Here is a 15,623-nt window from a genome sequence, read left to right on the forward strand (position 1 = left end):
ACACTGTGCAGAGGTCGCACTACACTAACTTGTAGTTTTAGCTGAACACTGTGAGGAGGATGCACTACACTAACTTTTAGCTTTAGCTGAACACTGTGCAGAGGTCGCACTACACTAACTTGTAGTTTTAGCTGAACACTGTGAGGAGGACGCACTACACTAACTTGTAGCTTTAGCTGAACACTGTTCAGAGGACGCACTACACTAACTTGTAGCTTTAGCTGAACACTGTGCACTACACTAACTTGTAGCTTTAGCTGAACACTGTTCAGAGGACGCACTACACTAACTTGTAGCTTTAGCTGAACACTGTGCAGAGGTTGCACTACACTAACCTGTAGTTTTAGCTGAACACTGTGAGGAGGATGCACTACACTAACTTTTAGCTTTAGCTGAACACTGTGCAGAGGTCGGACTACACTAACTTGTAGTTTTAGCTGAACACTGTGAGGAGGACGCACTACACTAACGTTTAGCTTTAGCTGAACACTGTGCAGAGGTCGCACTACACTAACTTGTAGTTTTAGCTGAACACTGTGAGGAGGATGCACACCACTAACTTGTAGCTTATTTAGCTGCCTGTGGTAGTGATAGGATCAGGAAAACACCACCAACCTTCTACAGGTAGCTTTAGCGGAACACTGTGCAGAGCTCGCAAAAAACTAACTTGGAGCTTATTTAGCTGCCTGCGGTAGTGATAGGATCAGGAAAACACCGACCTTCTACAGGTAGCTTTAGCTGAACACTGTGCAGAGCTCGCAAAAAACTAACTTGTAGCTTATTTAGCTGCCTGCGGTAGTGATAGGATCAGGAAAACACCACCGACCTTCTACAGGTAGCTTTAGCTGAACACTGTGCAGAGCTCGCAAAAAACTAACTTGTAGCTTATTTAGCTGCCTGCGGTAGTGATAGGATCAGGAAAATACCACCAACCTTCTACAGGTAGCTTTAGATGAACACTGTGCAGAGCTCGGAAAAAACTAACTTATAGCTTATATAGCTGCCTGCGGTAGTGATAGGATCAGGAAAACACCACCAACCTTCTACAGGTAGCTTTAGCTCAACACTGAGCAGAGGTCGCACTACATTAACTTGTAGTTTTAGCTGAACACTGTGAGGAGGATGCACTACACTAACGTGTAGCTTTAGCTGAACACTGTTCAGAGGACGCACTACACTAGCTTGTAGCTTTAGCTGAACACTGTGCACTACACTAACTTGTAGCTTTAGCTCAACACTGTGAGGAGGACGCACTACACTAACTTGTAGCTTTAGCTGAACACTGTGCAGAGGTCGCACTACACTAACTTGTAGTTTTAGCTGAACACTGTGATGAGGACACACTTCACTAACTTGTAGCTTATTTAGCTGTCTGTGGTAGTGATAGGATCAGGAAAACACCACCAACCTTCTACAGATAGCTTTATCTGAACACTGTGCAGAGCTCGCAAAAATCTAAATTGTAGCTTATTTAGCTGCCTGCGGTAGTGATAGGATCAGGAAAACACCACCAACCTTCTACAGGTAGCTTTAGCTGAACACTGTACAGAGATCGCAAAAAACTAACTTGTAGCTTATTTAGCTGCCTGCGGTAGTGATAGGATCAGGAAAACACCACCAACCTTCTACAGGTAGCTTTAGCTGAACACTGTGCAGAGTTCGGAAAAAACTAACTTGTAGTTTTAGCTGAACACTGTGAGGAGGACGCACTACACTAACTTGTAGCTTTAGCTGAACACTGTTCAGAGGACACACTACACTAACTTGTAGCTTTAGCTGAACACTGTGCACTACACTAACTTGTAGCTTTAGCTGAACACTGTTCAGAGGACGCACTACACTAACTTGTAGCTTTAGCTGAACACTGTGCAGAGGTCGCACTACACTAACTTGTAGTTTTAGCTGAACACTGTGAGGAGGATGCACTACACTAACTTTTAGCTTTAGCTGAACACTGTGCAGAGGTCGCACTACACTAACTTGTAGTTTTAGCTGAACACTGTGAGGAGGACGCACTACACTAACTTGTAGCTTTAGCTGAACACTGTTCAGAGGACGCACTACACTAACTTGTAGCTTTAGCTGAACACTGTGCACTACACTAACTTGTAGCTTTAGCTGAACACTGTTCAGAGGACGCACTACACTAACTTGTAGCTTTAGCTGAACACTGTGCAGAGGTCGCACTACACTAACTTGTAGTTTTAGCTGAACACTGTGAGGAGGATGCACTACACTAACTTTTAGCTTTAGCTGAACACTGTGCAGAGGTCGGACTACACTAACTTGTAGTTTTAGCTGAACACTGTGAGGAGGACGCACTACACTAACGTTTAGCTTTAGCTGAACACTGTGCAGAGGTCGCACTACACTAACTTGTAGTTTTAGCTGAACACTGTGAGGAGGATGCACACCACTAACTTGTAGCTTATTTAGCTGCCTGTGGTAGTGATAGGATCAGGAAAACACCACCAACCTTCTACAGGTAGCTTTAGCGGAACACTGTGCAGAGCTCGCAAAAAACTAACTTGGAGCTTATTTAGCTGCCTGCGGTAGTGATAGGATCAGGAAAACACCGACCTTCTACAGGTAGCTTTAGCTGAACACTGTGCAGAGCTCGCAAAAAACTAACTTGTAGCTTATTTAGCTGCCTGCGGTAGTGATAGGATCAGGAAAACACCACCGACCTTCTACAGGTAGCTTTAGCTGAACACTGTGCAGAGCTCGCAAAAAACTAACTTGTAGCTTATTTAGCTGCCTGCGGTAGTGATAGGATCAGGAAAATACCACCAACCTTCTACAGGTAGCTTTAGATGAACACTGTGCAGAGCTCGGAAAAACTAACTTATAGCTTATATAGCTGCCTGCGGTAGTGATAGGATCAGGAAAACACCACCAACCTTCTACAGGTAGCTTTAGCTCAACACTGAGCAGAGGTCGCACTACATTAACTTGTAGTTTTAGCTGAACACTGTGAGGAGGATGCACTACACTAACGTGTAGCTTTAGCTGAACACTGTTCAGAGGACGCACTACACTAGCTTGTAGCTTTAGCTGAACATTGTGCAGAGCTCGCAAAAAACTAACTTGTAGCTTATTTAGCTGCCTGCGGTAGTGATAGGATCAGGAAAACACCACCGACCTTCTACAGGTAGCTTTAGCTGAACACTGTGCAGAGCTCGCAAAAAACTAACTTGTAGCTTATTTAGCTGCCTGCAGTAGTGATAGGATCAGGAAAACACCACCAACCTTCTACAGGTAGCTTTAGCTGAACACTGTGCAGAGCTCGCAAAAAATTTAACTTGTAGCTTATTTAGCTGCCTGTGGTAGTGCTAGGATCAGGAAAACACCACCAACCTTCTACAGGTAGCTTTAGCTGAACACTTTGCAGAGCTCTCAAAAAACTAACTTGTAGCTTATTTAGCTGCCTGCAGTAGTGATAGGATCAGGAAAACACCACCAACCTTCTACAGGTAGCTTTAGCTGAACACTGTGCAGAGGTTGCACTACACTAACTTGTAGTTTTAGCTGAACACTGTGAGGAGGACGCACTACACTAACGTGTAGCTTTAGCTGAACACTGTTCAGAGGATGCACTACACTAGCTTGTAGCTTTAGCTGAACACTGTGCACTACACTAACTTGTAGCTTTAGCTGAACACTGTGAGGAGGATGCACTACACTAACTTGTAGCTTTAGCTGAACACTGTGCAGAGGTCGCACTACACTAACTTGTAGTTTTAGATGAACACTGTGAGGAGGACGCACTACACTAACTTTTAGCTTTAGCTGAACACTGTGCAGAGGTCGCACTACACTAACTTGTAGTTTTAGCTGAACACTGTGAGGAGGACACACATCACTAATTTGTAGCTTATTTAGCTGCCTGTGGTAGTGATAGGATCAGGAAAACAACACCAACCTTCTACAGGTAGCTTTAGCTGAACACTGTGCAGAGCTCGCAAAAAACTAACTTGTGGCTTATTTAGCTGCCTGCGGTAGTGATAGGATCTGGTAAACACCACCAACCTTCTACAGGTAGCTTTAGCTGAGCACTGTGCAGAGCTCGCAAAAAACTAACTTTTAGCTTATTTAGCTGCCTGCGGTAGTGCTAGGATCAGGAAAACACCACCAACCTTCTAAAGGTAGCTTTAGCTGAACACTGTGCAGAGCTCACAAAAAACTAACTTGTAGCTTATTTAGCTGCCTGCGGTAGTGATAGGATCAGGAAAACACCACCAACCTTCTACAGGTAGCTTTAGCTGAACACTGTGCAGAGGTCGCACTACACTAACTTGTAGTTTTAGCTGAACACTGTGCAGAGGTCGCACTACACTAACTTGTAGTTTTAGCTGAACACTGTGAGGAGGACGCACTACACTAACTTGTAGCTTTAGCTGAACACTGTGAGGAGGACACACTACCCTAACTTGTAGCTTTAGCTGAACACTGTGCACTACACTAACTTGTAGCTTTAGCTGAACACTGTTCAGAGGACGCACTAAACTAACTTGTAGCTTTAACTGAACACTGTGAGGAGGACACACTACACTAACTGTAAATAGTCTAGCTGCCTGACTGTGGTACTAAATAGGATCAAAAGAACACCAGCAATTTTCTTCAGGTAGCTGTAAATACTGTAACAACACAAGCCTGCCTGTTAGTAGCAAGATAACATAAACGGATCTAGCTAAACTGAATACAGTGTATATATATATATATATATATATATATATATATATATATATATATACATATACACAGTATATATATATATATATATATATACACAGTATATATATATATATATATATATATATATATATATATATATATATATATATATATATATATATATATATATATATATATATATATTTATATATACAACACCTGGGATGCATATATATACACAATACACTGTAAGTGCAGCTAACTCACTGACTGTCCTGACTAATCTATCTAACTTAAATCATATGACACTGTCTCTCTTTATATCTATATCTCTCTCAACGCCGGAACACACACTACATAGGGCCGCCGTGCAGGCGGTTTTATATAGTGTGGGGCGTGTACTAAATCCCCTGAGCCATAATTGGCCAAAGCCTCCTTGGCTTTGGCCAATTACGGCTCTCTGTTTAGACAGTGCTGTGATTGGCCAAGCATGAGGGTCATAGTGCATGCTTGGCCAATCATCAGCCAGCAATGCACTGTGATGCTGCAGTGAATTATGGGCCGTGACGCACCACACGAATTTGGTGCGAACTGCCCATATCGTTCGCAATTCAGCAAACGGGTGAACGGGCGAACAGACGATGTTCGAGTCGAACATGGGTCTGACTCGAAACACGAAGCTCATCCCTACTCACCACTAGAGACTGCGTTCCGTTACTAGCCAACTCTTGACCAAATGGGTGGGAACTTCATCTGCCATGGAGTCCATCAGGAAAGGAAAATTACGGTAAGTATTTGATAATAAATCTTCCATTTTCCTGACAGACTCCATGGCAGCCTACATGTGGGAAATGATTATCCAGTCCACACAGGTGGGTATGCTTAATCAAAAAGAAATTTAATTTGGCCCATCAACTGACAGTACTCTTAAACCGGTACAGAAAATAGAGACGTAGGCTCTATGCAATAATGTGACAAATGTATTAATGGAGGCCCAAGAAGCCGCTTTACAGATGACATCTGGAGCCACATGCCGGGCTGCTGCCCACGAAGCCACCATACCCCTGGTGGAATGTGCCATCACCACCTCTGGAGGAGCCAAGCCCTTAGCTTTATAAGCTTGCTAGATGGACTGGACGATCAAGGCTGCAATTGTTCTGGATGAAGCTTGCTTCCCTCTGTTACTGCTAGGGATGAGCCGAACACCCCCCTGTTCGGTTCGCACCAGAACATGAGAACAGGCAAAAAATTTGTTCGAACACGTGAACACCGTTAAACTCTATGGGACACGAACATGAATAATCAAAAGTGCTAATTTTAAAGGCTTATATGCAAGTTATTGTCATAAATAGTGTTTGGGGACCTGGGTCCTGCCCCAGGGGACATGGATCAATGCAAAAAAAAAGTTTTAAAAAACGGCCGTTTTTTCGGGAGCAGTGATTTTAATAATGCTTAAAGTGAAACAATAAAAGTGTAATATCCCTTTAAATTTCATACCTGGGGGGGTGTGTATAGTATGCCTGTAACGGGGCCATCATATATGCCTGTATTTAAGAACCATCAGAAGATTAGAAGCATCACACAGCGGGAGCCTCCCTCCATGCCATTATGAATGCGGAGCGGCCCGAAAAGAAGATGAAGACAAGAAGATGAAGAGAAGAAGATGAAGAGAAGAGCGGGAGCCTCCCTCCATGCCATCATGGATGCGGAGCGGCCCGAGGAGAAGAAGGGAAGAAGACGCCGACGCCGCGGAGGAAGATGCCAGACGAGAACACCGAGGAAGAACCAGAAGAACCAGAAGAAGAAGAAGATGGAGGAAGAAACCGAAGGAAGATAGAAGATAGAAGAAAGAAGAAAGAAGAAGCATTTAAATAAAGGAATTGTCAAAAACTGTCTCTTGTCATTTTTAACATTTTTGACAGCCCTTATCATTTCATACAGGGGGGAGGGCAGGGATCTGGGGGTCCCCTTCCAGATTCCGATAAGCCCCCTGCCTGCAGACCCCCACAACCACCGGCCAGGGTTGTGGGGATGAGGCCCTTGTCCTCATCAACATGGGGACAAGGTCTTTTGGGGGGCTACCCCAAAGCACCCTCCCAATGTTGAGGGCATGTGGCCTGGTACAGTTCAGGAGGGGGGTGCTCTCTCGTCCCCCCTCCTTTCCTGTGGCCTGCCAGGTTGCATGCTCGGATAAGGGTCTGGTATGGATTTTTGGGGGGACCCCACGCCGTTTTTTTTGTTAATTTTGGCGTGGGGTTCCCCTTAATATCCATACCAGACCTGAAGGGCCTGGTATTTTATTTAGGGGGACCCCCCACGTCATTTTTTTTTTTTTGGTTCGGGGTTCCCCTGTGGGGAATTCCCATGCCATTTTTATCAATGAACTTTTATGTGTATTGTCGGACCGGCAATTCATTAATAGCCGCGAGTAGTTTAAATGACTTTTTTTCCTTTGAAATGTAATTTTGCTGTCAGACTGTTCTAAACACGGGAAACATGTGCCCCTTTACAGGCATACTATAGACACCCCCCAGGTATGAAATTTAAAGGGATATTACACTTTTATTGTTTAACTTTAAGCATTATTAAAATCACTGCTCCTGAAAAAATGGCCTTTTTAAAACTTTTTTTGCATTGATCTATGTCCCCTGGGGCAGGACCCAGGTCCCCAATCACTTTTTATGACAATACCATGAATATAAGCCTTTAAAATTAGCACTTTTGATTTCTCCCATAGACTTTTAAAGGGTGTTCTGCGGCATTCGAATTTGCCGTGAACACCCTAAATTGTTCGCTCTTCGGTGAACTTGCGAACAGCCGATGTTCGAGTCAAACATGAGTTCGACTCGAACTCGAAACTCATTCATAGTTACTGCCAGAGTGCAAGATGAAAAGCTAGTTGGAGCATCTGAAGGAGGAAGTAACTTGCAGGTATTCCTTCAGTATTTCGCCCACATCCAGAGGATGAACTTCAGAGGACCCCGGGGTCCTGAATGTAGGTAGGACAATTTCCTGGTTCTCATGGAACACTGAAGTAACCTTTGGGTTTAAGCCGAGCATAGGGATGAGGGTCACCAGGTCCAGGAAGAAAGTCAGGAAGGGTTCTTCATGACCTAGAAACCCAATCTCAGAAACTCTTTTGGCCGAAGTGATGGCAACTAGGAAGGTGGCCTTTGAGGAAAGGTCTTTGACAGAAAGTGGAACGGACCCTGAGGTACTGAGGTCAGACAAAAGTCCAGAACAAAGGGAAGATCCCATTTGGGGAACCTCGGTCTTCTTTGAGGCCTAAGTCTTGTCAGAAAAACTGCCTGATTAGAGGGTGTGTCACCCATGATGTCCCATAGAAGGCTGACAGGGCTGAGACTTGGACTCTGAGAGAGCTGATGAATAAAGACAGATCTAGGCAGGATTGAAGGAAGCTGAGGATATCCTGAACTCCTGGATCCTTGAATGATCTGCCCATAGAGGATGGGAACTCAACAAATATGGCATATATCCTTCCATAGATTTTATTTGTGCGCGCTTTCCTCGAGCTCATGAGGGTGGAAATTACTCTTGAAGTGCACCCGAGCGATTCCAGCCACTCCCCCTCAAGAACCAGACCATCAGCCTCAGTAACGCCAGAAAAGGTTGCAGGACTGCCCCCTGAGAAAGAAGGTCTGGCCTGAGAGGAAGAGGCACCAGATCCCGGAAGCTGAACTGGATCAGAAGGGGAAACCATGGCCTGTTCGGCCAGTAAGGTGCAATCATCAACACCTCGATAACTTCCGCCTGGAGTCTCCATAAAAACCCGAAGATGATCGGGAGCAGGGGAAAGGCATATGCCCTGCTGAAGCTCCACTGATCTGTCAAGGCATCCACCCTGAAGGCCTGGCTGCAACGGCCCCTTGTGTAATACTTCTTGATATTGAAGTTGCAGGGGGATTGACTCCCAAGGACAGAATTTAAACGTCTGCACATGAAGAGACCATTCGTTGCTGTCTAACGCTAAAGGGAGGCATGCAATGCCAAGCTGCTGCTAATAAAGCAAACAGAATATTGGCATGCATTAAAAAGGGGATTATTTCCAAATATAAAATGATAATTCTCCCCCTCTACAAGACTCTTTTCTGGCCGCACCTAGAGTATGCTGTCCAGTTCTGGGCACCAGTCCTCAGGAAGGATGTACTGGAAATGAAGCGAGTACAAAGAAGGGCAACAAAGCTAATAAAGGGTCTGGAGGATATTAGTTATGAGGAAAGGTTGCGAGCACTGAACTTATTCTCTCTGGAGAAGAGATGCTTGAGAGGGGATATGATTTCAATTTACAAATACCGTACTGGTGACCTCACAATAGGGATTAAACAAGACTCGTGGCCACTCATTAAAATTAGAAGAAAAGAGGTTTAACCTTAAACTAAGTAGACGGTTATTTACTGTAAGAGCGGCAAGGGTATTAAATTCCCTTTCACGGGCGGTGGTCTCAGCGGGGAGCATCGATAGTTTCAAGAAACTATTAGATAAGCACCTGAACAACCACAACATAAAGGGAAATACAAGGTAATACTGACATATAATCACACACATAGTTTGGACTTGATGGACTTGTGTTTTTTTTCGACCTCACCTACTATGTAACTATGTAATTGTGTGCGAGACAGGAAGTCCGCTTGGATGTTCTGAACCCCGGGGACAAAGACCGCTGAAATGTTGGCCAGGTTTTTCTGAGCCCAGGACATGATGGGCTCGACTTCTTGGAGCAGTGTGGAGCTCTGAGTGCCTCCTTGCCTCTTCACATAGGAGACCGCTGTGGTGTCGTCCATTCTCAGTAAGACTGACTCCTCTTTCAGGAGATGAGTAAATGATTGAAGGGCACACCAGGCTGCCCATAGTTCCAGGACGTTTGAGCCCAGGTTGTGAAGACGGGTATTCCACTTGCCTTGTACAAGTTCTGACCTGCAGGGGGCTCCCCAACTGGTCTCGGTGGCATCGGTTGTGACCGTGACCCATGAGACGGGGCAATGGAGGTGAGCAGATTTCTGCATTGGAGCCTCCAGAAGAGGCTGTCCATCATCACTGAGGTTATGTGAATGGCCTGATTTTTGTCCCCTGAATGCCACTGACAGAGGAACCCTGTCTGGAAAGGAAGTAACCTCCACAGGGACCACTTGACCATGGGGGTCATAGAGACCATCGTGCCGATAATTTTTAGGTACTGTGAGGCCTTTAGGCATGAGGTGCTCAGAGCCCATGAGATTCTTTCTCTGATGACTGGGATCTTCTCCACTGGGAGAGAGATGGTGTTCTCCACCATGTCTAACTGGGCCCATAGGTACCAGGGGCTGAAATGGTTCCAGGTGGCTTTTCTCCAAGTTTAGGAGCCAACTAGACTTGAGCAGTGTGGTGATAACCTGCTCTCTGTGGATCAGTAGCTGCTCCTTGTCTTGGGACAGTAACAGGAGGTCGTCGAGATGTAGAAACGTATCCCTTTTGTTCTGATGAGGGCCATTATGGCCAGAAGAACTTTTGAAATGGCACATGAAAATAATCTTTAAGGTCGAATGAAATTAAAAAATCTCCTGGCTGCACGACTTGTTGGATGGTGGACAAAGTTGCATTCTTGAACTTTTCGTATTTTATGAACTTGTTTAGGTAAATTAGGTAAGTTAGATCTATCACGGGGCGCCATGAACCACTTTTCTTCTGCACAAGAAAGAGAGGGAAGCATACTCCCTGGAACTCTGCTCCAATTCCTTCTAAAATCTCGGCCGGGCCTGTAAGAGCGTGCTTCTCTAGAACGCTCAGTACTGTGTCTTCTGCGTTGAGGCCTCTTCTGACCAAACAGACGTCTATCCTGGGGCAGGAAACCTGACTTCCCACCCGTGGCTTGAGCTATAGTGCTATCCAGCCTGTCACCAAACAATAAGGGCCCCTCAAAGGGCATTCTACACCAGGCTTGCTTAGATGCTGGATCGGCGAGCCAAGGGCGCAACCACAAGGCCATGACCAAGGATAGCATAGTCCGGGCCAAAAGGTGGATCGATAGAAGCCTCTCCCAGGAAGGCCACTGCTAGCTTCAATTCCTGGACTGCCGAGCCCCTGGCCAGATCTTCTGAAACGTTCTTGAGCATGGAGTTTACATTTCCTGTCCAAGCCTCCATAGTCTTGGACGTATCCGCAAGGGCCAAGGCGAGCTTGCAAGCCATGCCGGCTACAGGTACGTGATTTTGCTCAGATGGGCCGCCCTGCCGCAGTGTATGTACGGTGGGTGTCCCAGAAGCAGTTAAGTATTGACATATGTTATTACAAAATCAAAAGGCCAATAGTAGAAATTTTAAAATTACACTGGTACACAGACAGTGTTCAAGTGTGAGAGCTGAAAGGTTAAACAATATTATTTTCTGTTTTCAAATTTAAAAGATTAATTCACCTTTCAGAATATGTTCCATCTGTTCCCGCAGGAAAAATAATAAATGCAATTTTTTTTTGCAAAAAAAATATGTGCATTTATTCTTTTTTCTTAAAGAATAAACCTATCCTTTACGATGTACTGCATTCAATAAAGGAAATAACTAATCTTTGAACTTAAGAAAAATTATGCTGCAAAACATCAGCTTCATACAACAATGTGTTAACTGAATTTGTTTGAGCATAGCTTTTATTGTCTTGCCTGAAGGATGACTTGCAAACCTTGTCTGATCAAGAGCCAGCTTGAAGAAACAAACTCACATCTCTTTATTGGTTTCCAGTGAGTCTAAATACTCACACAAATCAGCAAATAAATGATTTAGCCTGACCTAAGTCCTGGACAAACTGAGAATATAACAGCACCAAAAATGTTTTGTAACTTCAGTACAAAATATGCACCTTGGCATATTACTGGAGGTAAATATTAACTGCTGTATCATTTTATTTTACTATGGTTATTATTTGTTATACATATTCAACATCCATTCTTATTATGTTTCTAATATGAGAGTAGTCAGAAGCAAAATTGGCTAATCTCACTTCACCAAAAATGTGCTTGAATAGCAACAAAATTGAAAGAGATAATGCTTTTTTTGGGGTGTATTTTATTGTTCTTTGATGTTACAACAATAACATATACAAAAAAGTGGGTGGTAGCCTTTTAAATCATATTTAAATTGCTATTCATATATATATATATATATATATATATATATATATATATATATATATATATATATATATATATATTTATATTTTTTTTTTTTTTCTAAAAAAAAATGTAAAACGCAACAAAATTCACAAATTTAGAAAAAAAAATGAAGTAAAGGGCCTAATAATTATTTTTTTTCCAAACAATAACATAATACACCTAAAATAATTTTATTTATTTTTACTTTTATTTACCTGAAAGAATGGGTGTTGATATTTATGAACCTACAATCAGAAACAAAGAGTGGCACGAAGGACATTTTACCTTCAATAGACTCAAGTAAATTTGATACCAAACAGTGTCAAAAATGTTCCAGATTGTTTCTACATTTCAGGTCTCATCTAACCTTTATCAAGCAGGAGCTATCAGGCCTATGTGCTATAGAGTAAAATACTAATGCGCTGCTATGTGAGCGTGCAAATTCATTTTAAACCAACAACTGCTGCACCATTGATAGTGTTACTACTGTCACTCAGAATGCATGTATAAAGAAATAAATAGTGCGCTGTTCAACATAACAATAGGATCCCTTGTAAATCTCACACAATGATAATAAATGCTAATATATGCATATAAGGGAAAACAATAAATAAACAAGAAACATCTGATGATTAAAATATAATTATGAAAAGTCCACTTCCAAAACGATTAAAAGTGAAAAAAATGTGGTATTCATCCATACATCTTCAGCTATGTGTCAAATGCCTTCACAAATCACCTATAGGTGCAATGCCTGCACACCTCACATGCCCGCTCACTATGACCCACTACAGGTCATACTGGGCCTATGTAGAGAAAACATGGATTGTCAGCTGGATGTGCCTCTAAATGGATGTCCACCTCTTTGTGCTTTGCCCTTTTTGATATGCAACCACCACTGAGAACACCGGGTACTTAGAATACACAAATAGGCTCATAGCGTATTATGCTTACTAAAATGCTTTGCTTTTAACCACCTCAAAACTGGGCACTTTCACCCCCTTCCTGCCCAAGCCATTTTTCAGTTTTCAGCGCTGTCGCACTTTGAATGACAATTGCGTGGTCATGCAACACTGCACCCTAATGAAATTTTTATCATTTTTTCCCCACAAATAGAGCTTTCTTTTGGTGGTATTTGATCACCTCTGCAGTTTTTATTTATTTTGCTATAAACAAAAGAAGAGGGACAAGTTTGAAAAAACACAATATTTTTTATTTTTTGCTATAATAAATATCCAATTTTTTTTTCCTCAGTTTAGGCTGATACGTATTCTTCTACATATTTTTGGTAAAAAAAAAATCGCAATAAGCGTATATTGATTGGTTTGCGCAAAAGTTATAGCGTCTACAAAATAGGGGATAGATTTATAGCATTTTTATTAATTTTTTTTTTTACTAGTAATGGCGGCGATCTGCTATTTTTATTGTGACTGCAATATTGCGGCGGACATAACAGACACTTTTGACACATTTTTGGGACCATTCACATTTATACAGCGATCCGTGCTATAAAAATGCATTGATTACTGTGTAAATGTGACTGGCAGGGAAGGGGTTAACACTAGGGGGTGAAATGTGTGTCCTAGGGAAGTGATTCTAACTGTGGGGGAAGGGACTGACTGGGGGAGGTGACCGATCGGTGTCCCTATGTAGGGACATACCATCGGTCTCCTCTCCTCTGACAGGACGTGGATCTGTGTGTTTACACATAGTAGGTGAGGTTGAAAAAAAGACACAAGTCCATCAAGTCCAACCTATGTGTGTGTGATTATATGTCAGTATTACATTGTATATCCCTGTATGTTGTGGTCGTTCAGATGCTTATCTAATAGTTTTTTGAAACTATCGATGCTCCCCGCTGAGACTACCACCTGTGGAAAGGAATTCCACATCCTTGCTGCTCTTATAGTAAAGAACCCTCTACATAGTTTAACACCCCCGAACACCCCCCTGTTCGGTTCACAGGGTGCGATTTTGAGGGGGACCCCACGCCATTTTTTTTATTTTGGCCGGGGTTCCCCTTAATATCCATACCAGACCTAAAGGGCCTGGTATGGAATTTAGGGGGACCCCACGTCATTTTTTTTTAAATTTTGGTTCGGGGTTCCCCTGTGGGGAATTACCATGCCGTTTTTATCAATGAACTTCTATGTGTATTGTCGGACCGGCAATTCATTAATAGCCGCGAGTAGTTTTAAATGACTTTTTTTCCTTTGAAATGTCATTTTACTGTCAGACTGTTCTAAACACGGGAAACATGCGCCCCTTTACAGGCATACTATACACACCCCCCCAGGTATGAAATTTAAAGGAAAATTACACTTTTATTGTTTCACTTTAAGCATTATTAAAATCACTGCTCCCGAAAAAACGTCCATTTTTAAAACTTTTTTTGTATTGATCCATGTCCCCTGGGGCAGGACCCAGGTCCCCAAACACTTTTTATGACAATAACTTGCATATAAGCCTTTAAAATGAGCACTTTTTATTTCTCCCATAGACTTTTAAAGGGTGTTCCGCGGCATTCGAATTTGCCGCAAACACCCCAAATTGTTAATTGTTCGGCAAACTGGCGAACAGCCGATGTTCGGGTCGAACATGAGTTCGACTCGAACTCGAAGCTCATCCCTAGTCACCAGTATGGTATTTGTAAATTGAAATCATATCCCCTCTCAAGAGTCTCTTCTCTAAACTGAGGAAAAAAAAATTGGATGTTTATTATAGCAAAAAATAAAAAATATTGTGTTTTTTCAAACTTGTCCCTCTTCTTTTGTTTACAGTGCAATAAATAAAAACCGCAGAGGTGATCAAATACCACCAAAAGAAAGCTCTATTTGTGGGGAAAAAATGATAAAAATTTCATTAGGGTGCAGTGTTGCATGACCGCGCAATTGTCATTCAAAGTGCGACAGTGCTGAAAACTGAAAAATGGCTTGGGCAGGAAGGGGGTGAAAGTGCCCAGTATTGAGGTGGTTAAAAGCAAAGCATTTTAGCAAACATATTACACTATGAGTCTATTTCTTTGTGTATTCTAAGTACCCGGTGTTCTCAGCGGTGGTTGCATACCAAAAAGGCCAGAGAACAAAGAGGTGGAGATCTATTTGGAGGCACATCCAGCTGACAATCCAAGTTTTCTCTACAAAGGCACAGTAAGACCTGTAGCGGCTCATAAAGTGAGGAGAGCTGGCATTGCACCTATAGGTAATTGGTGAAGGCATTTGACATATAGCTAAAGATTCATGGATGGATAACACAAGTCACATTTTTTCACTTTTGATCGTTTTTGAAGTGGACTTTTGATAATCATATTTTAGTCATTGGATGTTTCTTGTTTATTTATTGTTTTCACTTATATGCATATATTAGCACTCATTATCTTTGTGTGAAATTTACAGCTATCCTATTCTTATGTTGAACAGCAAACCATTTATTTCTTTATATCATACATATGTGAACTCCTAGGACTTGTGGTTTTCTGCAGTAATTTGCTACAAAATGTGATCTGTTCCTAGTTTAAGTCACAACAATAAACCAACACAATGTGCTTTATTGAACACATGCATTAAACATTCACACTACTTCAACAAAAGCTAATTGGGATCAGCAGTTTGCACACCTGAAGTCCAGTTAATGAAATGAGTTTGGAGGCGTGGTTTAGAGCTACTTCGTCTGATAAAAGGAACCATGCCTCTCAAAAAAGAGCCCTCTGAAGATAGGCAATCAAGAGCAGTTGATCTGCATAATGATGGAAAGTGATAAAAAGCAATCTCAAAGTGTTTAGGCATCCATCAGTCAACAGTTAGACAAATTG

The sequence above is a fragment of the Aquarana catesbeiana genome, linkage group LG02 (genome assembly GCF_042186555.1).
Source record: "Aquarana catesbeiana isolate 2022-GZ linkage group LG02, ASM4218655v1, whole genome shotgun sequence".
In the NCBI taxonomy this organism is placed as follows: Eukaryota; Metazoa; Chordata; class Amphibia; order Anura; family Ranidae; genus Aquarana; species Aquarana catesbeiana.